Raw genomic sequence first — 21,784 nt, 5'->3', positions numbered from 1 at the left:
CTCCATACTGACCCTGGCTTACTGACTACTCTCCTGCTCTGCGTTTGGTACCTCGTACACTCCTGGTTTGACTCGGCTCGTTCACCTCTCTTGTTGCTCACGGTGTTGCCGTGGGCAACTGCCCCATTTCCCTTAGCTTTGTGTACCCTTGTCTGTTTGTCTCGTGCACTTACTGAGCGTAGGGACCGCCGCCCAGTTGTACCCCGTCGCCTAGGGCGGGTCGTTGCAAGTAGGCAGGGACAGAGTGGCGGGTATATTAGGGCTCACTTGTCCGTTTCCCTACCCCTATCATTACATAATCACAAGCCCGTTACCTAGTCTACCCTGGTCCCTGTCTCTACTATGGACCCCCTTGAGACCCTGGCCCAGCAAATGCAGGGTCTCTCCCTACAGGTCCAGGCCCTGGCTCAGAGGGTCAACCAGCCTGACGCTACCATGGTAGTGCCCCTCACCTCACCTCTTGAACCCCACCTCAAGTTGCCTGACCGGTTCTCAGGGGACCGGAGGACTTTTCTCTCCTTTCGGGAGAGTTGTAGGCTCTACTTTCGCTTAAAGCCTCACTCCTCAGGTTCTGAGAGCCAGCGGGTGGGTATAATTATGTCCCGGCTCCTGGAAGGGCCCCAAGAGTGGGCCTTCTCCTTGGCTCCTGACGCCCCTGAACTTTCCTCCGTTGATCGTTTCTTTTCTGCTCTCGGACTCATTTATGACGAGACTGACAGGACTGCCTTTGCCGAGAGTCAGCTGGTGACCTTACGTCAGGGTAAGAGACCTGTTGAGGAGTATTGTTCTGACTTTAGGAAGTGGTACGTAGCTTCTCGGTGGAATGACCCTGCCTTAAGGTGCCAGTTTAGGTTGGGTCTGTCGAACGCCCTGAAAGACCTGCTAGTTAGCTATCCCTCTTCTGACTCCCTAGACCAGGTTATGGCTTTAGCGGTACGACTTGACCGACGTCTCAGGGAACGACAACTTGAACGTTTTTGTGTTTTCCCCTCTGACTCCCCCATGATGCCTCCCGAGGTCCCGTTGCTTCGCTCTTCCACGGAAGACTCGGAGGTACCTATGCAACTCGGGGCCTCCGTGTCCCCCCGACAACGTAGAGTGTTCCGCAGGAAGAATGGTCTCTGCTTCTATTGTGGGGATGACAAGCATCAAGTGAACACCTGTCCTAGGCGTAAGAATAAGCAGCCGGAAAACTTCCGCGCCTAAGTGATCATCGGGGAGGTCACTTGGGCGCACAGGTATTTCCCGTAAATATGAAACGTAATAAGATCTTGCTTCCCTTTCAGGTCTCTTTTGGTGGTAGGTCTGCTACCGGCAGTGCCTTTGTGGATTCAGGGTCTTCTGCTAATATCATGTCTGTGGAATTTGCTATGTCTCTAGCTATGCCTTTGATTGATTTGCCTAAACCTGTCCCGGTAGTGGGTATCGACTCCACTCCTCTTGCTAATGGTTATTTTACACAGCATACCCCTGTTTTTGAACTCCTTGTTGGCTCCATGCATTTGGAGCAGTGCTCTGTACTGTTGATGCAGGGATTATCGTCCGATTTGGTTTTAGGCCTTCCCTGGTTGCAGTTGCATAATCCCACGTTTGACTGGAATACTGGGGAGCTTACCAAATGGGGTAATGAATGCTTGACGTCATGTTTTGCTGTTAATTCCATTTCTCCCCCTGAGGAGGTGAACACGCTACCTGAGTTTGTGCAGGACTTCGCTGATGTTTTCTCTAAGGAGGCCTCCGAAGTGTTACCTCCTCATAGAGAATACGACTGCGCTATCGAATTGGTACCTGGAGCTAAGCTCCCTAAGGGTAGGATATTTAATCTTTCTTGTCCTGAACGTGAAGCCATGAGAGAGTATATCCAGGAATGCCTGGCCAAGGGTTACATTCGCCCCTCTACTTCTCCGGTTGGTGCTGGCTTCTTCTTCGTAGGGAAGAAGGATGGTGGTCTTAGGCCATGCATTGACTATCGTAACTTGAATAAGGTCACTGTAAGGAACCAGTATCCCCTTCCTTTGATTCCTGATCTCTTTAATCAGGTTCAAGGGGCCCAATGGTTCTCTAAGTTTGATCTACGGGGGGCGTATAACCTTATCCGCATCAAAGAGGGGGATGAGTGGAAGACTGCGTTTAACACGCCCGAAGGTCATTTTGAATACCTCGTCATGCCCTTTGGGTTGTGTAATGCTCCTGCGGTCTTCCAGAATTTCATAAATGAAATTTTAAGGGATTACCTGGGGGTATTTCTTGTAGTGTACCTTGATGACATACTGGTGTTTTCCATGGACTTGTCCTCCCACATTGAGCATGTCAGGAAGGTGCTCCAGGTCCTTCGGGAAAACAAACTGTTTGCGAAAACCGAAAAATGTGTGTTTGGGGTACAGGAGATACCATTTTTGGGTCAAATCCTCACTCCTCATGAATTCCGCATGGACCCCGCCAAGGTCCAGGCTGTGGCGGAATGGGTCCAACCTGCCTCCCTGAAGGTGTTACAGTGTTTCTTGGGGTTCGCTAATTATTACAGGAGATTTATTGCTAACTTCTCGGTCATCGCTAAGCCTCTTACGGACCTCACTCGCAAAGGTGCTGATCTCCTCCACTGGCCTCCTGAGGCTGTCCAGGCTTTTGAGGTCCTTAAGAAGTGCTTTAACTCGGCCCCGGTGCTGGTTCAGCCCAACCAAATGGAGCCATTTATCGTGGAAGTTGACGCATCCGAGGTGGGAGTGGGGGCTGTCTTGTCCCAGGGTACCAGGTCCCTCACCCATCTCCGTCCCTGTGCCTACTTCTCCAGGAAGTTTTCGCCCACTGAGAGTAACTATGATATTGGCAACCGCGAACTCTTAGCCATTAAATGGGCATTTGAAGAGTGGCGCCACTTCCTGGAGGGGGCTAGGCACCAGGTAACGGTCCTTACCGACCACAAGAATCTGGTTTTCCTAGAATCTGCCCGGAGGCTAAACCCGAGACAAGCTCGATGGGCGCTATTTTTTACCAGATTCAACTTTTTGGTTACCTATAGGGCTGGGTCTAAAAATATTAAGGCCGATGCACTGTTGCGTAGCTTCATGGCCAGCCCCCCTTCGGAGGAAGATCCTGCTTGTATTCTGCCTCCTGGTATAATCATTTCTTCTATTGATTCTGATTTAGTCTCAGAAATTGTGGCTGATCAAGGTTCAGCTCCCGGTAACCTTCCTGAGAACAAGCTGTTTGTTCCCCTGCAATTCCGGCTAAGGGTACTTAGGGAAAATCATGACTCCGCACTATCTGGTCATCCAGGCGTCCTGGGTACCAAACACCTCATTGCCAGAAACTATTGGTGGCCTGGGTTGCCTAAAGACGTTAAGGCCTACGTCGCCGCTTGTGGGGTTTGTGCTAGGTCCAAGACTCCCAGGTCCCGACCAGCGGTCTTACTACGTTCTTTGCCCATTCCCCAAAGACCTTGGACCCATATCTCCATGGATTTTATCACCGATTTGCCTCAATCTCAAGGCAAGTCGGTGGTGTGGGTTGTAGTAGACCGCTTCAGTAAGATGTGCCACTTTGTGCCCCTCAAGAAACTACCCAATGCCAAGACGTTAGCTACCTTGTTTGTCAAACACATCCTGCGTCTCCATGGGGTCCCTGTCAATATTGTTTCGGACAGAGGGATACAATTTGTTTCATTGTTTTGGAGAGCCTTCTGTAAAAAGTTGGAGATTGATCTGTCCTTCTCCTCTGCCTTCCATCCTGAAACTAATGGCCAAACCGAGAGGACTAATCAATCTCTAGAACAATATTTAAGGTGTTTTATCTCTGACTGTCAATTTGATTGGGTCTCATTCATTCCCCTCGCCGAATTTTCCCTTAATAACCGGGTCAGTAACTCGTCAGGGGTCTCCCCCTTTTTCTGTAATTTTGGGTTTAATCCACGGTTCTCCTCCGTTTCACCTGGTAGTTCCAACAATCCCGAGGTAGAGGTTGTTCATCGGGAACTGTGCACAGTCTGGGCCCAGGTTCAGAAGAACCTAGAGGCGTCCCAGAGCGTACAAAAAACTCAGGCTGATAGAAGACGTTCTGCTAACCCCTTGTTTATGGTCGGGGATCTGGTGTGGGTATCGTCTAGGAACTTGCGCCTTAAGGTCCCGTCCAAGAAATTTGCTCCCCGGTTTATTGGGCCGTATAAGGTCATTGAAGTCCTCAATCCTGTCTCCTTCCGACTGGAGTTGCCCCCATATTTTAAACGCTGCTCCCCGTCCTTGGCTCCCTCGAGGAGACCTCCTGTTCCCGTTCTCACCCCTGAGGGGGTGGAATTCGAGGTGGCCAAGATTGTGGACAGCAAGATGGTCCAAGGCTCCCTCCAGTACCTGGTCCATTGGAGAGGATACGGGCCTGAGGAGAGGACTTGGGTACCCGCCCGGGATGTTCACGCTGGGGTATTGGTCAGGAAGTTCCATCTTCGTTTCCCCAATAAACCAGGTCCACTTAGAAAGGGTACGGTGGCCCCTCATAAAAGGGGGGGGGGTACTGTAAAGGATCTGCCAGGCACAGCTTCGGGGTTAACTCCCATAGGTAATCAGTCGGCACCTGAGTCTATGTCTCTGAGACTGACTCCAGCTTCCACCACTCAGGCTGGCAGGCTTAGGAGTGGGAGAGCCTATCGCAGCCTGGCCAGACTCAGCTAGCTCCCGCCCTCAGTCTATTTATACCTGCCTTTCCTGTTCCTCCTTTGCTTGTGATTCTTCTCGTGTGGTTTCCTGGCCTTGCTACAGCTTCTGACTATTTGATCCTGCTCCATACTGACCCTGGCTTACTGACTACTCTCCTGCTCTGCGTTTGGTACCTCGTACACTCCTGGTTTGACTCGGCTCGTTCACCTCTCTTGTTGCTCACGGTGTTGCCGTGGGCAACTGCCCCATTTCCCTTAGCTTTGTGTACCCTTGTCTGTTTATCTCGTGCACTTACTGAGCGTAGGGACCGCCGCCCAGTTGTACCCCGTCGCCTAGGGCGGGTCGTTGCAAGTAGGCAGGGACAGAGTGGCGGGTAGATTAGGGCTCACTTGTCCGTTTCCCTACCCCTATCATTACATAATGAAACAACGAAGGCACTATTCAAGAGTTTGATTAGTTCTTTCAGTTTGTCCATATGATTTAGGTTAAAAGACAGAAGACAAATTTGCTCTTATCCCAGGAGCCGAGCAAAAACGTTTCCAGAATTTGGAAGTGAACTGTACCCCTCGATCAGAAACCTCATTATTTTGAATTTCATGTAATTTAAATATTTCCTGAAACATTAGCTCAGCAGTTTGTTCCATTGGGGGTATTTCCTTGATTGGAATAAAATTGGTCCTTTGTGAAAAGGTCTGTGACATCCAAGATGGTGTTCATTTCTTTGTAAAGAGGTAGGTCAACCACATAATTGATAGAAACTGGCAATGCGAACTGCAGAAAAAATTGTTCACGCCCCTCGCCACTCCCTTAACCCCTTAACGACTGCTCGAGATCTTTTGACTGCGAGCAGTGAAAGTCCCCAGTCTACAGCGAAGTCTTTTTGCGTCCCTGTAGAAGAGGCTACTGAGCACTTATCCTCTAAGCAAGAGCTGTAACAAACAGCTCCTGAGCTTAGAGATGCCTCCTGAATGCAGCTGGGGTTGGAAAAATCTCTGACCCCAGCGGTTTAACCCTTTGATCACCGCGGTCCGTGACTAAAATAGGACTACCCTCTTCGATCAGAGACTATAGGGAACCCTCTGCATTCAGCCCTAGAAAGGGCTCCAGGGCTGTCTGTTCAGTTTGCCTGCTCTTATGACACACTATGCGTTGCCCTAACCCCAGCCTGTGTCATAGTGACACAGTGTAATGTATTAGCAGTACGCTAATACATGATAAGTAAAATGAAAAGTTGTAAATAAAGTTATCCCTTCATGAGATTAAAAAAATTTAACATAAAAATTACAAAATAAAAAAAGTTTTAAAAAAGTCATTATTTAGCATTAAATAAATTGTATTGCCCAAACATTAGATGTAAACAAAACAACCTAGACATATTAGGTACTACACGACCGTAACAACCTGAAGAATTACTTTAACCAGTTATTTAGTGTGAAACGTGAATGGAATAAAAAATAAACTGTTTCCTATATTCATGTCGCAAAAATAAATGATATAACTTACAGAGTGAATTTTTTCTACCCCTAAACTGCGCTGAAAAAAAAAATTTGTCCCGCATAAAACGAGGCCTCATATAACCACGTCAATGAAAAAATAAAAAAGTTATGGCTGCTGAAATGCAGTGAGGCTAAAACTAAAAAGTATAGCTGGTCATTAATTCAGACCTAGTCATTAAGGGGTTAAATATGTAAATCACATCAACACAAAAAGGGAAATTAAAATGGGACATAGAAACACCTAATGAAATGGTCAAGGACAGGCATACACACCAATTTTCAGTCAGGGACAAGCGTACGTTAGTGCTATACAGATACCAGTTCAACAGTTGGTCTGCAGAATATTATCACGTTGCAGACTATTCAAAAGCATACAGCACTGATCAGAAAAAGTTAGGGTATGTTCACACAGGGCGGATACGGTGCGTAAAAGAACACAGTGTATCCACCCTGGGCACCACAGGGAAGTCTAGCCGAAAAACCGCACCAAATTATGGTGCAGTTTTTCAGCCAGAATGTCCTCTGCGGAAAACTGCACATATAAAAAAAAAGTTTGATACTTCGCATTTACGCAGCGTGTGGATGAGATTTGTTCTACTGTATTATGCTGCTCATTTTCCGCAACTGAATCCATTGCAGAAAATCTGTAGTATTTACGCTAAGGGTATGTTCACGCGACCTCTTTTCAGACGTAATGGAGGCGTTTTACGCCTCGAATTACGCCTGAAAAGACGGCTCTAATACGTCGGCAAACATCTGCCCATTGCTTGAAATGGGTCTTACGATATTCTGTGCAGACGAGCTATCATCTTACGCGTCGCTGTCAAAATACGGCGCGTAAAATGACGGCTCGTCAAAAGAAGTGCAGGACACTTCTTGGGACGATTTTGGAGCCGTTTTCTCATAGACTCTATTGAAAACAGCTCCAAAAACGGCCGTAAAAAACGCCGCCAAAACGCAGCGAAAAATGCGAGTTGCTCAAAAAACATCTGAAAATCAGGAGCTGTTTTCCCTTGAAAACAGCTCCGTATTTTTAGACGTATTTTGTTAAGCGTGTGAACATACCCTTAGTGTGAACATACCCTTATAGGCAGAATACATAACAATTAAAGAGGTCCTGACACCTGTCCTGACAGGTCTTTTTTAAGTAATTACTTGTATTCCCATGTAATAACAATTCTGGAACATCTTTTCTTAGAACACTGCATTGTGCCGTTCCTCTGTTATTATTCCTGAAATTGTATGAATACATTGACAACTGGGTGTTACAATCCCTAAACACTCTGACACTTTCCAATCATGGTTGACAGTATCAGACGAGGTAGGGACGCATCCCCTGGACAAGGAGAATGGTAGCACACAGTTGTCAATTAGGCCAGGACTTTTTCTAGCACCACTGCTTGATATTAAATATCGAGTGACAGGAGTGGTGGATTAAGTGTACCATGGACCATGGGCTGTTGACTTGGACCCCCTCTTTCCCCCTCACACGCAATGCAACCCCCCCAACCCGCTGACACTGTACCCGTTAGTGCCACTGACCTGACGGATACAGGTTTTAGCGCTTGATACGGCTGCTCTGTATACAGGATACAAAGTACAAATATTTTTTAATAAATCATTCAGAAAGTTGCACCAAACACACTGATAGAGACTGATAAGCAGTTAGACACACCTCCCCTTGCAGTAAAATAACTGCTGAGGGCTGTATGGGTGGATTATATTGTGTCAGAACCCCCAATAGAGCCCTCAGCAGTCAGTCAGATGCTCAGACCCCCCCCCCCCCCTATAGAGTCCTCAGCAGTCAGTGAGACAATCTGACCTCCCCTTGCAATATAATAACTACTGAGGGCTCTATGGGATGGGAAGAAAAAAAACTGCAAGGTGGGTCTAGCCATCTAACTGAATGCAGAGGGCTATAAGAAGGGGGGAATAATGCCCCCATCCCCATAGAGCCCTCAGTAGTTGTTATACTGCAAGATGGGGGGTTTGAGCGTCTAACTGACTGCTGAGGGTTCTATGGGGGAAATTATTATCCCCCCATTGAGCCCTCTGCAGTCAATTAGGTGGTTAGACCCCCCTTGCTATTCCCCCCCCCCCCCCACTAGCATCGGCCGATCACTTTAATTTTGGCTGGGGCAGGAGGATGAATGGGCAGTACCACACTAACCTCACCGTCCTACTCTTCTACTCTCCTGTTCCCCTGTTCCTGTCTGGCGGCACGTGCAGGGCATCACCAAAATCCTCTCTCGTCAATCCCCAGTTCAACCCCCCTGCTTCCGTTGATTGACAGGGGCCACGCCTGGCCCTGCAGTGTAGTGAACACGCGCAAGGAATTGGCGTATGCGCAGTAGTGCCGATTAGAACGGTGACTTAAAGGTTGTACTGCGCATGCGGCGTATCCTAATCAGCGCATGCACAGTGTAATCTTTATGCTCATCGTTCAAATCGGCATTACTGGATGTAGGATGTAGTTGGTAGTGCAATACGGACATCTGGTGACAGACTCCCTTTAAAGAGGCTCTGTCACCACATTATAAGTGCCCTATCTCCTACATAAGGAGATGGGTGCTATAATGTAGGTGACAGCAGTGCTTTTTATTTAAAAAAAAACGATCTATTTTTACCACTTTATTAGCGTTTTTAGATTTATGCTAATGAGTTGCTTAATGCCCAAGTGGGCGTATTTTCACTTTAGACCAAGTGGGCGTTGTACAGGGGAGTGTATGACGCTGACCAATCAGCATCATGCACTCCTCTCCATTCATTTACACAGCGCATAGGGATCCTGTTAGATTGCTATGTGCTGTCTTACACATTAACAATACTGAAGTGTTTAGACAGTGAATAGACATTCCACTCAATGTCTATTCACAATCTCTGCACTTCGTTACTCTGTCTGTGGTAGTTACAGCAGAGGAAGCGTGATCTCTTTGTAACCTGTCATTTACCGCGTAATCTCGCGAGATAGGGCACTTATAATGTGGTGACAGAGCCTCTTTAAGCTTGTCTTTCTGTGTGGCCTCAGAGCACAATCTGGATAAGGCATCACCTTTAGGCCTCATTCACACGACAGGGTGTCGGCCGGGAAAATCGGCCGTTTTTGGCCGATTTTCCCGGCCGGTTTGCATCCGTTTTGCATCCGTTCCGATTCCGTTTCGGGCCGAGTTGCCGTTTTTACCGGCCGATTTGGACCCGATTTAAAATCGGATGAATTTCATTTAAAATTTGTTGCCACACACAGCCCTTTGTAGATAATGTCACAGCCCCCCTGGTAGGTAATGCCACCCAGCCCCCTGTAGGTAATGCCACCCAGCCCCCTGTAGGTGATGCCACACAGCCCCCTGTAGGCGATGCCACACAGCCCCCTGCAGGCGATGCCACACAGCCCCCTGTAGGTGATGCCACCCAGCTCCCTGTAGGTAATGCCACCCAGCCCCCTGTAGGTAATGCCACCAAGTCCCCTGTAGGTAATGCCACCAAGTCCCCTGTAGGTAATGCCACCAAGCCCCCTGTAGGTGATGCCACCAAGCCCCCTGTAGGTGATGCAACCAAGCCCCCTGTAGGCGATGCCACACAGCCACCTGTAGGCGATGCCACACAGCCACCTGTAGGCGATGCCACACAGCCACCTGTAGGCGATACCACACAGCCCCCTGTAGGCGATGCCACACAGCCCCCTGTAGGCGATGCCACCCTGCCCCCTGTAGGCGATGCCACCCTGCCCCCTGTAGGTGATGCCACCCACCCTGCCCCCTGTAGGTGATGCCACCCACCCTGCCCCCTGTAGGTGATGCCACACAGTCCCCTGTAGGTTGCACCCATCCCCCCCCCCCTTTCCAGGAGAAGTCACTGACTTCAATGTCCATATATGGACAGTGTAGTCACTGACTTCTCCTGAAGAGGAATTCCCTGCCACAGGTCGGGAATTCTGCTTCAGAAGTGAGGGACGTCACTGTGTCCATATATGGACAGTGTAGTCACTCACTTCTCCTGTAGCGGAATCCCCGGCCATAGAGTCGAGGATTTCGCTGCAGAAGTGAGTCACTTCGCTGTGTCCATATATGGACAGTGTAGTCACTCACTTCTCCTGTAGCGGCATCCCCGGCCATAGAGTCGGGGATTCCACTGCAGAAGTGCGTGACTTCGCTGTGTCCATATATGGACAGTGTAGTCACTCACTTCTCCTGTAGCGGCATCCCCGGCCATAGAGTCGGGGATTCCGCTGCAGAAGTGAGTCACTTCGCTGTGTCCATATATGGAGAGTGTAGTCACTCACTTCTCCTGTAGCGGCATCCCCGGCCATAGAGTCGGGGATTCCGCTGCAGAAGTGCGTGACTTCGCTGTGTCCATATATGGACAGTGTAGTCACTCACTTCTCCTGTAGCGGCATCCCCGGCCATAGAGTCGGGGATTCCGCTGCAGAAGTGCGTGACTTCGCTGTGTCCATATATGGACAGTGTAGTCACGCACTTCTCCTGTAGCGGAATCCCCAATCCCCAGCCGAGGATTGGGGATTCCGACTCCTACAGCGAGCAATAAAAGATCCTCCTCCTCACATGCACTCTGCACTGTGAGGAGGAGGAGAGAGAGTGCGCGAGCGACGGTAGACCCGGCCATCACTCGGGACACATTCCGGTGATGGCCGTGTATTACCCGGCCCAATAGACTTCTATGGGAGCCGGGCGGCCGGGCACCCGGCTGAAAATAGAGCATGTTCTATTTTTTGACGGGCGGTTTTTCCCGGCCGTCAAAAAATCGGTCGTGTGAATAGCCCCATTAGGGGTCTATTATTCCTAATGCAGCCGGGTGCCGGCCGATTTATGAACGGCCGGCATCCGGCCGGGAATCCCTGTCGTGTGAATCCCGCCTTACAATTTATTTTTTTCAAATTCTTTTATTTTTCCGTTTTCCAACACACAAATATAATGGTGCAGACATATGCAGCACAGACTTCGGCCCACAGGCCAGTATATGTAATTACAATGAGTGCAAAGAAACACAAAGAACAACAACGTACAGCTGAAATCGATATTGATAAAGAAACTCTTGTATGCACCCTGAACCCACAGCCATGCATAATAACCCGTAAGAGAACTGGAAAGAGATAGAGAGAACCGAAAGAGAAGAGGGGACAGAAAGGAAAAAGGAAGGAGAGAGAACTGACCTTACGTATTGAGCCTAGGGATTATGCTCAAGAGGCCATGATGGTCCTATACTCCACAGACGATTGAAAACTAATCCAGTCACGCCATGTTTTAAGAAATTTAGCGTGGGATTCTCTCATTGATGCCGTGAGGTCCTCCATTCTCATAATCTCCTGGATCTTGCTGAACCACATGCCCACCGATGTTGGGCAAGATTGTCTCCACAGCGCGGGGACGCACACTCTAGCTGCATTCACCAAATGACGAACCTCTGAGTGTCGGTACGTAGATAATGGAACATCACACAGATTGAGCAGGCAAAGGCCCGGAGATCGCGGAAGGGGCAAATCCATAAATTTCGAGGAAATGCGCCACACCTCAGACCAGAAATCGGTCAACTGCGCGCAATCCCAAAAAATGTGTAAAATTGTACCCACATGGTCACCACATCTCCAACACAACGGCGAGACCGCAGGTATCATCGCATGCAATCTGGAAGGCACTCTATACCATCGCGACAAGATCTTAAATTCCACCTCCTGAAATCTGCTAGCTATAGAGGATTTATGCATCATAGTGAACAAGCGATCCTTATGTTCCGTAGTGAATGTTAGACCCCAAGTCCCTCTCCCAGCTAAGCAAGTAGGAAGGTGTAGAAAGATTGGATGGAGAGATCAGGAGAGCATAAAGTCTGGACAACGAGTGACGCACCGTGCCCGTGCAAAGGAGTTCAAAAGGGGAATTATCTCGTGAGTATACCGATGCGTTAGGTAGGGACGCGAGGAAGTGTCTCAACTAGGTGACCAGCCATGTAGTAAAGGAGATAGGGTCTGACAAAGACTCCAACTGTGAGCTAGTCATCCATGTCTCATTCTGCATAGAGTGGGCGGCACGTCCTCTACCCGCCCTCAACCAGAGCTGGAAGGGGCCCCTTTTCCGCCCCGGTGGGAATGCCGGATTGCCCAACATAGGAAAAGGGGAGGGAGACGGCAAGAATCTCTATCGGGGGAAAGAGCCGTGACGCAACCCCCAAATATTTAAGCGAATCTCTAGCCCATTTAAAGGAGAAGGACTCAGACAGATCATCCACCAGGGTCTGTGGCAATGAGATATAGAGAGCCTCCGACTTCTGGTAGTTGATCTTGAAGTTGGACAATTTCGAGTATCTACTCAACTCCGCCATCAGGTTGGGCAAGGAGATCCTGGGTGCGGTGATAAAAAAAAGAGCAGGTCCTCCCAAAGCTACACCCGCTATATCTGGATTGGAGCGAATATGGCACAAAAAAGGGCTCCAAACATAAAATGAAAATTAGAGATAGCGAGTGAGGAGAAGTGACCGTTGACCTTAACCTGGGCCGATGGGGAGGAGTAGAGACCCGAAATCCATTTAATCATGTGCACAGTCCCACATACCGCAAAGTAGCCAGCATAAAATCCCAGTGGACTCTGTCGAAGGCCTTCTCCGCATCCGTCTACAGAAAGCAAGTGGGAAGGGCCGAGACAGCCGCTTGATACATCAGGTTAATTGGTATTATCTCGGGCTTCCCTTAGGGGCATGAAGCCCACCTGGTCGTTATGTATCACAGTATGTAGTAGTGGGGTCATCCTATGGGCCAGAATCTTAGCAAACAGCTTTAGATCGACGTTTAACAGAGATATGGGGCGATAATTTTGGCACATGGATGGGTCCTTCCCCTCTTTGGGTATCACTGAGATGTGGGCCCTCAACGTGTCTTGAGGAAGGGAACTCCCCTCCGTGAGTGAATTGAAGGCGTGTAGAAAATGGGGCGAGAGCAGATCTGAGCAGGCCTTATAATAATGTAAAGGTAGTCCATCCGGGCCCAGTGCCTTCCCCGCAGGAGAGTCCTTCAGTGCCCACGACAACCCCTCCAATGAAATAGGAGCCTCCAGGGCAGCAATAGCCTCCTGGGGGATACATTTCATCCCCGAGTACCGGAGATAAGTCTCAATCCTCTCCAAGTGGCTCCCTCCATCCGGAGAAGAAGGTTCCCGAGGGAGATTATAAAGAAAGTGGTAATAGTCACGGAAGGCCTCCGAGATGTCGTGTGGGAGCTGCAGGCGCCTATTGTGTGAAGTTTGAACATGGGGGACATAGGTGCGAGAACGTGTTTTCCTAAGTGCCAGGGTCCTACCAGGTTTGTTACTGAATTCGTAAAAGTGCCGTCTGCATTTTACTAAGGAGGCCCTAGCCTTGGAAAGACAGAGTGAACGAACCTGCACTCTCAACTGCCCCAGCTCCGCTTCCACAACCCGGTCCTTGGAAACCTTGTAGGACTGTTCCAATCTGTGTATACGGGACAATAGGTCCAGGAGGTGTGCCATCCGCTCCTTCTTTAGTTTGGAACCAATATGAAGGAAGGAACCACGCACTACACATTTATGTGCCTCCCAAATGCAAAACGGGTCAACTCCCGGCGAAGCATTTGTGGCAAAGTACTCCACGAGGTCCCTGCGAATGTCTGAAACCACCGTCGAATCCTGCAGGAGCGATTCATTCAAGCGCCACTGCCAAGAGCGAGGGTGGACCATTGGGAGAGAGAGGGTAAGAGTAATAAGAGCATGGACAGAGAATGTAATATCGTCTATGGAGGCAGATGTGAGGCTGGGAAGATTTGAATGGCGTAGAAAAAAGTAGTCTATTCAGGAATATGAGTTGTGGGGAGCCGAAAAGAACGTGTAGTCTTTGGTCGAGGGATGCAGGAGCCGCCTCATATCGACTAGTTGATGCTCATGCAACAGCTGACGTATACGACGGTGAGCTGGCCAGGATAAAGATGAATGCCCTCGTGAGGAATCTAATGCGGGATCCAAGGTGACATTCAATTCCTCCCCCAGTATTAGAGTGCCTTCCAGAAAGTCATCCAATTCCCCCAAGACCCTCCCCAGGAAGGCAACCTGACCAGTGTTAGGGAGATAGTACGATGCTAGTGTGAACAGAGTGTTAGCCAGCTTACCCTTCACGAAGAGGTACCGTCCCGCTCCATCTGTGCGAGTCTCCACATGTTCCCAATGGAGAGAGCGTGAAATCAGGATGGAGACCCCCTTAGTCTTGGAATCAGGGGACACACTATGATACCCCTCCGTATAATGGGAATCCGTGAGTTTCGGTATGCAGTCAGCCCGAAAGTGAGTCTCCTGTAGAAATGCCACTAGCGCCTTTTTCTTCCACAGAAGACGGAGAATGGAGGACCTCTTTTCCAGGATATTCAGACCCTGTTCATTGAGGGAGATAATGGTTATGTCAGTCATAATAGGAGATGCAGGAGAAGACAGAGGTGGGAAGGGGAAGAAAGATAGAAAAAGAAAAGCCCCTTTACAGGGACAGAAGTATCGGAGCTGCGGAAGAACTCAGTCCCTCTAATAGCGGAGTACAAAACCCCTCAACAACTCGTCGTGTGCTATGTCGTCCTCAGAAGGAAAAATACATTCCGACCGCGACAAAGCAACACGGAACCCTAATGTGAAACGAAGAAAGGCAGCGATGTGACAGACAATTCCATAAAAATATCATAATTAACTAGCAATCTCAAATTGAGCTCAGTGAAACCCCGGACTCACCCGGTTAACTACAGTGGAAACCTACCCTCCCCCGCTTGACTAAACAGTTGAAAATCCACCACTGGAACAACCCCCAGACTAGCAACAAGGATACCTGCTTCTTTCCAAATGGCCGAAGGCTTTCTTCTATTTAAATTATTCTAAGGGCGGATTTACACGAAAGTGTGTGTTTTGCGCACGCAAAAACGCGGCGTTTTGCGTGCGCAAAAGGCACTTATCAGCTCCGTGTGTCATCACATAGGATGTGCGGCTGCATTATTATGCACTCTGTTTAGCTGTTTGTAAACAGAAAAGCACGTGGTGCTTTTCTGTTTGCAAACATACTTTTGATTGCTGTTGCGCGAAACACGCGCGTCCCACGGAAGTGCTTCCGTGTGGTGCACGTGATTTTCACGCACCCATTGACTTCAATGGGTGCGTGATGCGCGAAAACGCAGAAATATAGGACCTGTCGTGAGTTTTACGCAGCGAACTCACGCTGCGCAAAAATCATTGACAGTCTGCACTGCCCCATAGACTAGCATAGTTCCGTGCGACGCGCGTGAAAAACACGCGCGTTGCACGGACGTATTACACGTTCGTGTAAATCCGCCCTTAGTGCCGACTTTATACTCACTACCGGTGGAATAGCTGTTTGAACCTCTGATCTCATCCCATAGCGATTTACTGCTGCCGTTCTAAGGGTATGTTCACACTGAGATTTTTTTAGTGGTTTTGCACCACACACGATTTTTGACGAGGGTTTTGCCACGTTTTTTGTACGCCGGTTTTCTTTCCCTATGTCTTCAACAGACAAATGGAGAAACCGCGAGCATCAAAAATCGTGGCAAAAAAAGCGTTTATTTTCGTCTCCCATTGATTTCAATGGGGTTTTTGAGGCGAAAAATGTCTCAAGATAGGGCATGTCGCTTCTTCTACCCACGAGCTCGTGGGAAAAAACGCCTCCACCTCCCATTGAGATCAATGGGAGTCAATTTCGGCCGTTTTTTGTCTCGGTTTCCACGGCAAAAATCGTGGCAAAAACTCAGTGTGAACAGGACCTAAAAGTGGGTCAGATGTTACTCCTGCCCGGGACAGTTTCATCTGTTCTTCTACATCAGTGACAGTGATTGACCTACAAATCTTATTTGGGTAATAAACAGCATAGTGCCCTGAACCCCCGCAATAAAGGCAAAGATTTTCTGTACATCATGTCTCTTTTTGTGCTGTAGTAGGAGGTTTTCGTATAACATCAATTTGCATAGGTTCAGATATAGATTCAGTATTTTGCTGTGTCTTCAGTGTTAAGTGAACGAAAGAGAAGGCAGGATTATTTCCTTTTTTCTTTCAGTAAGTTCTTATCAGTTTGAATGCACAATTGAATTAATTCCTCCAATTTATATGGGGTTGCCACTCCAGTTGATCTTTCTCTTTCTCTTAAAGCCCTCACCAAAATTGGCTTTTATGACCTACTAGGGTCCACGAGGTATCAGCTATCCAGAGCTTTCCTTGTCGCATATTATGCCATTTCGCTTCAGCTGTGGCACAACGATTAGGATCATCAAACATTTGATTCAAAGCATTGATAGAGGTATCTAAAACATTAAGGAGAGTACTATTCTTTTCTACATAAGGAGAGGACCACGATAGAGCTTCATCTGTCAGAAGATCGAATATAAACAATACCTTTTTCCTTTCACAAGTAAATGGAGCAGGTTGCATTTAAAAAATATATGTGGCATTGGTAAAGAAAACATTGGTAAAGTCGATGAACAGCACTAAACTTTGATGGTAGTGGCACACAGGAACTTGAATCTGTGGCTGAGCCATGCACATCCAGAAGGTTTTCTTGAAATTCAATCATTTCTCTTTGTTGATCTCGCACTAGATTTTGCAGCTGAGAAAATTATTCTTGATAAGTGGTGCCAAATTCTTGTATATCGGCAATTTGTTGCTTCATGGTTGTCAAAGGACTTATTCCAGCTGACTCCATATTGGGCCAGACTATCCTGTCAAGGCCTGTAACAGATAGGAGGTCAGGAAACAATCCAAGTTTGGCACACAAATAAGCAGCAACAGGTTGTAGCATGAGACAGAGATGTGGTCATGAAACAGTCCAAGTTCGGTACACAGATAAGTGGCAACAGGTTGTACCGTGAGGCATAGACATGATCAGGAAACAATCCAATGTTCAGTACAAGGACCGTCCTCAGCCTTTTTGGGCCCAGGGCAACAGTTAATGGTAGAGCCCCCTGCACTTCACAAAAATCACCAATCTTTTGAGAATACTACTATCTTAAATATATTTTCGATAGTTTGTTTAAAGCCTGATTTTTCATTGGTTTAAAATCAGGGAATAGGCTCTGCCCCTATTGATGACGTGGCAGCCCATAATTGGCTGCAACGTACATCATTCCTCGCTGAATTGCCTAACACAGCAGCACTGCAATGTTGGCCACAGCGGGTTTACACAGAGGCAGGACAGATGTCCTGTCTCGTATAATTGAGGGACTAAAATGAATGGAGAAGCAATGAGTAAGCAAAAGAAGTTCATACGTACCGTTGAAAGTAAAAGAAGTTCATACGTACCGTTGTCTTGATGACGCGTCCCTCTTGACATCCAGTCCGACCTCCCTGGATGACGCGGCAGTCCATGTGACCACTGCAGCCTGTGATTGGCCTGTGATTGGCTGCAGCGGGGTCACATGGGATGAAACGTTATCCTGGGAGGACGGACTGGAGGAAGAAACAGGTAAATTAATTATTATCTCTAATTATTATGCGGGTCGTGCTCCCATATAAAGTCCTATAGACATGTCCTATCTTTTGCGAAGTCTTTCTATGGCACAGACGCCTTCCTGTAAATATACAGGAAGGTGTCCATGGGCAATAGAAGTGAATGGGTCCGTAATTACACACGAATTCTACGGTCGTTTGCATGGGGCCTTACAACACATAATTTAAATAGTGAGCTTTTACTCTATCTATACCGTAAGTCAACCTCCCGTGCAACGCCGGGTATAAAAGCTAGCCTTATATATATTTTCGAAAGTTTGTTTGAAGCCCGATTTTTCATTGGTTTAAAATCAGGGAATAGCTATTTTTGATTGGACACGCGTTCCCCAGGTAATGGATTGCAATGACAGGCTTCGCCCCCTATTGATGACGTGGCAGCCCATAATAGGCTGCAACGTACATCATTCGATGACTTCTGGGATCTGCAGTAAGGACTAATACCTATCACTGGTCATTTATAATCAAGCACCGCAGTAATACCGCATGCAGATCACACAGCGATGTCAGTGACATCTGTATAACGTGTTCTTATATAAAACACAGCTGCCGCAGAAACTCTTATTCAGATGTACAGAACTGTAGCTGTCCCATTCATATGTCGCAAAGTCGCGGCAAAACGCCACGACCGCTACTAAATAATCCCATCAGAGATGAGACCCTCATGATTTTTAGCTACGAAAAAAAAAACACATTGAATTTGTACCTGACACCTTTGTTCCCAGGCTCTGCCCTCCATCATTGTGTGCAGCCGCCTCAGCTCCGTCCTGCAGCCGCTTCTCATGCGCACCAAATGTGTCACGTGACGTCCCCAGTTTCCCGCGCTGTCGCGTCCTCACATGAAGCAGGTGAGTCGGGTGAGCGGCGCTGCCTCAGTTTTGGGGTCACATTATGTGTGGAGTTTGAGGTACACCGGGGGCTCTGCGTTTCCCTCCACTGATGGTGAATGTCATATCACTGCAGGACGCGGTCTGGACAGTGAAAGGATTACTAGGGGGAGTAGTGGTTACCCCTAGTGCAGTAGTCCTCTATGTATCCTCTCACTGAGGGCATGCTGAGGGTTGTAGTACCTCCTCAGGTGCAGAGCTGCTCATCTATTAAATAGACACGTCATCTGTATTGTGTGAAACTACAACTCCCTGCATGTGGCCGCACCACCCGCAGAGACCAGAAATACAGTGACAGGACTGCAAAAACTCATTTTATTAAGAATAAAAAAAATATATATATAAGGTGATGACGTATATAACATAAGTGAAATATAGAATAACTGGTATATCATATATACATAAAATACCTGCAACTGGTGTATAACGATACATAACTGGAATATAAAACATATAATATAACGAATATAAAATATATATAATATAACGAATATAAAACACAATATAACTGGAATATAAAACATCTATGCCAAATGGGCATGAATCAGAAGTCCCCGCCCCTCATGCACCACTTCGTAGTTTAGTCTAGGAGCTCTGGCTTAGGACTTTTATTTCCTAAAGGGAATACAAATTTTTTGATCATGTGATCATAGTGTTAAGGATATTTAATGGTGCTTCCAATAACATTGGGTCCGGTGTCACCAGTATTCCACCCGTACTTACGGACCCGTTTTCTCTGCACTAATCGGCAACCCCTTCTCTCTATCAGTGCTGGTAAGAGAGATTCGGGCAGAGTTTTCGCAGCGATTGAAAGTAAAAGAAATACATACGTACCGTTGTCTTGGTGACGCGTCCTTCTTGACATCCAGTCCGACCTCCCTGGATGACGCGGCAGTCCATGTGACCGCTGCAGCCTGTGATTGGCCTGTGATTGGCTGCAGCGGTCACATGGGATGAAACGTCATCCCGGGAGGCCGGACTGGAGGAAGAAGCAGGTAAGTTAACTTTTAATGCTCTCTAATTATTATGCGGGTCATGCTCCCATATAAAGTATGGGAGCACGGTCCGTAAAATGCAAAAACAGGACATGTCCTATCTTTTGCGGAGCCTTTCTACGGCACGGACACCTTCCTGAAAATATACAGGAAGGTGTCCATGGGCAATAGATGTGAATGGGTCCGTAATTACGGACGAATTCTACCGTCCTATGCATGGGGCCTTACAACACATAATTGGGTATTTAAATAGCGAGCTTTTACTCTATCTATACCGTAAGTCAACCTCCCGAGCAACGCCGGATATAAAAGCTAGTATAGTATAAGCAAAGAAAGAAATATGTGAATGGCAAATAAAACATTTACCATTCACTGTGCTCTGTTAAAGAATAAACCAGTACATAAATAATCAAATGAACAGCATGGGGTGCCCCCAATTACTCAACCAGTCCCAGCATTACACAGCCTGGACTGATTTCCACTAGTACAGGTGAACCAAGAGCCTGGGGTTAGCTTGTTTTAGGGAAAACCAGCCACCAGATTGCCCGTCAAGGCACAAGTTGAGGATTTGTGGGGATGCTGTCCATTTGACGTAGTCATTTCATTAACACAGGATATTATTAGATCCTGGGTCACAGCAGACAGTATCACACGTGATAGGCTTAGGTACAGGCCCCGAGCAGATGATATCACACATGATAGGCTTAGATACAGGGCCCAGCAGACAGTATTACACATAATAGGCTTAGATACAGGGCCCCAGCAAACAATATCACACATGATAGGCATAGATACAGGACCCAGCAGACAGTATCACACACAACAGGCTTAGATACAGACTGCAGCAGATGGTATCACACATAATATGCTTAGATACAGGGCCCCAGCAGATAGTATAACACAATAGGCATAGATAACGGGCCCCAGGAGACAGTATCACACATGATAGGCTTAGATACAGAGCCCCAGCAGACCATGTCATACATGATAATCTTAGATACAGACCCCAGAAGACAGTATCACATATAATAAGCTTAGATACAGGGCTGCAGCAGACAGTATCGCACATGATATGCTTAGATACAGGGCCTACAGTAACTGTTAACAGACATGGTGCGAGGACCCAGTCGCAACTGCAAACAATGCAAATCCTATAGCTACGTCTTTGCTGACGAGCAACTCTGGCGAGCGTAGAAAAGTGGGTGGACGCATGGGACGGCCCTGAATGAGCAGCAATAGTTTGTAGAGCGACAGAAAGGAACTAGACTACCGGAAAAAAGCTCAATAGTCTAGCAATCAGAAAGGGCCAGTCTGATATAGTAAGCCAAAAGGGTGAGACAAATCAAGAAATCAAGGCAAGGAATCCATATGCTGACCATACAATTTAGACTTTTCTGACGACTCCTCCATCTGCCATTGGGGAAGAGTTGGGACGCCGGCATGCATATTAGATGGTCGGCCGTTCCCGCTGACCGGGGGTTCGGCCGACATACATCTTATGTGAATGGCCAGTTATTGAGGCAAAAGAGATCCTAGAAAACAGATTCAGGAGTGGAGCTGTCCAGCATTTCAGATGATTCAATAAAAGGAGCTGTTGACCTGGGACACAGGAGTTTCTGGATTCAAATCCTGTCTCTAGATCTCATGAAGATTGAAACCTAAAACTTCAGATTTTAACTCATCAAACAAAAGATCAGGTTTCCACTGATCTAATGTCAACCAACGTCCAAGTCTCTTCTTATTTTTCTCCTTCAGTAGTGGTTTCTTTGCGGTAATGTTACAATGAAGGCCTCATTAGCAATGTCTCGTCTAAAGAGATGATGTTGAACTGTGTCTACTGCTTTTGAATGGCATTTATTTGGCCGTTGTGCTTTGCTGTGGTGGTCCTTATGAGAGCCATCATGAGACTGAGCTGCAGTAGCAGACACAGTCACAACCGTATGTATGCCGCTGTGTGTGGGTAAACATTGAAGAGGACGTGGCGCTGCAGCCCATTCATTCAGTAGATTGGCAGGGGTGCCAGGAGTTGGACCCCCACAGATCAGTATTAAGTCACAGAAAACACAAATTAACTTAAAGCCTATAGAAATTTATTGAAATGTATTTCTTTGGGGGGAAAAAAACATTTGTAATTGACTTTTATTATTATTTTTTTTAAATGCACTGTTTCACTTATGCAGCTTCTATGTATTAGGCTGAGTTCATAAAGGGCGGATATGTTGCATAAAAGCATGCAGAGTATCCGCCCTGTGCGCTGCAGGG

Source organism: Rhinoderma darwinii, chromosome 1 (assembly GCF_050947455.1).
Source record: "Rhinoderma darwinii isolate aRhiDar2 chromosome 1, aRhiDar2.hap1, whole genome shotgun sequence".
In the NCBI taxonomy this organism is placed as follows: domain Eukaryota; kingdom Metazoa; phylum Chordata; class Amphibia; order Anura; family Rhinodermatidae; genus Rhinoderma; species Rhinoderma darwinii.
This window is presented reverse-complemented; position numbering follows the sequence as displayed.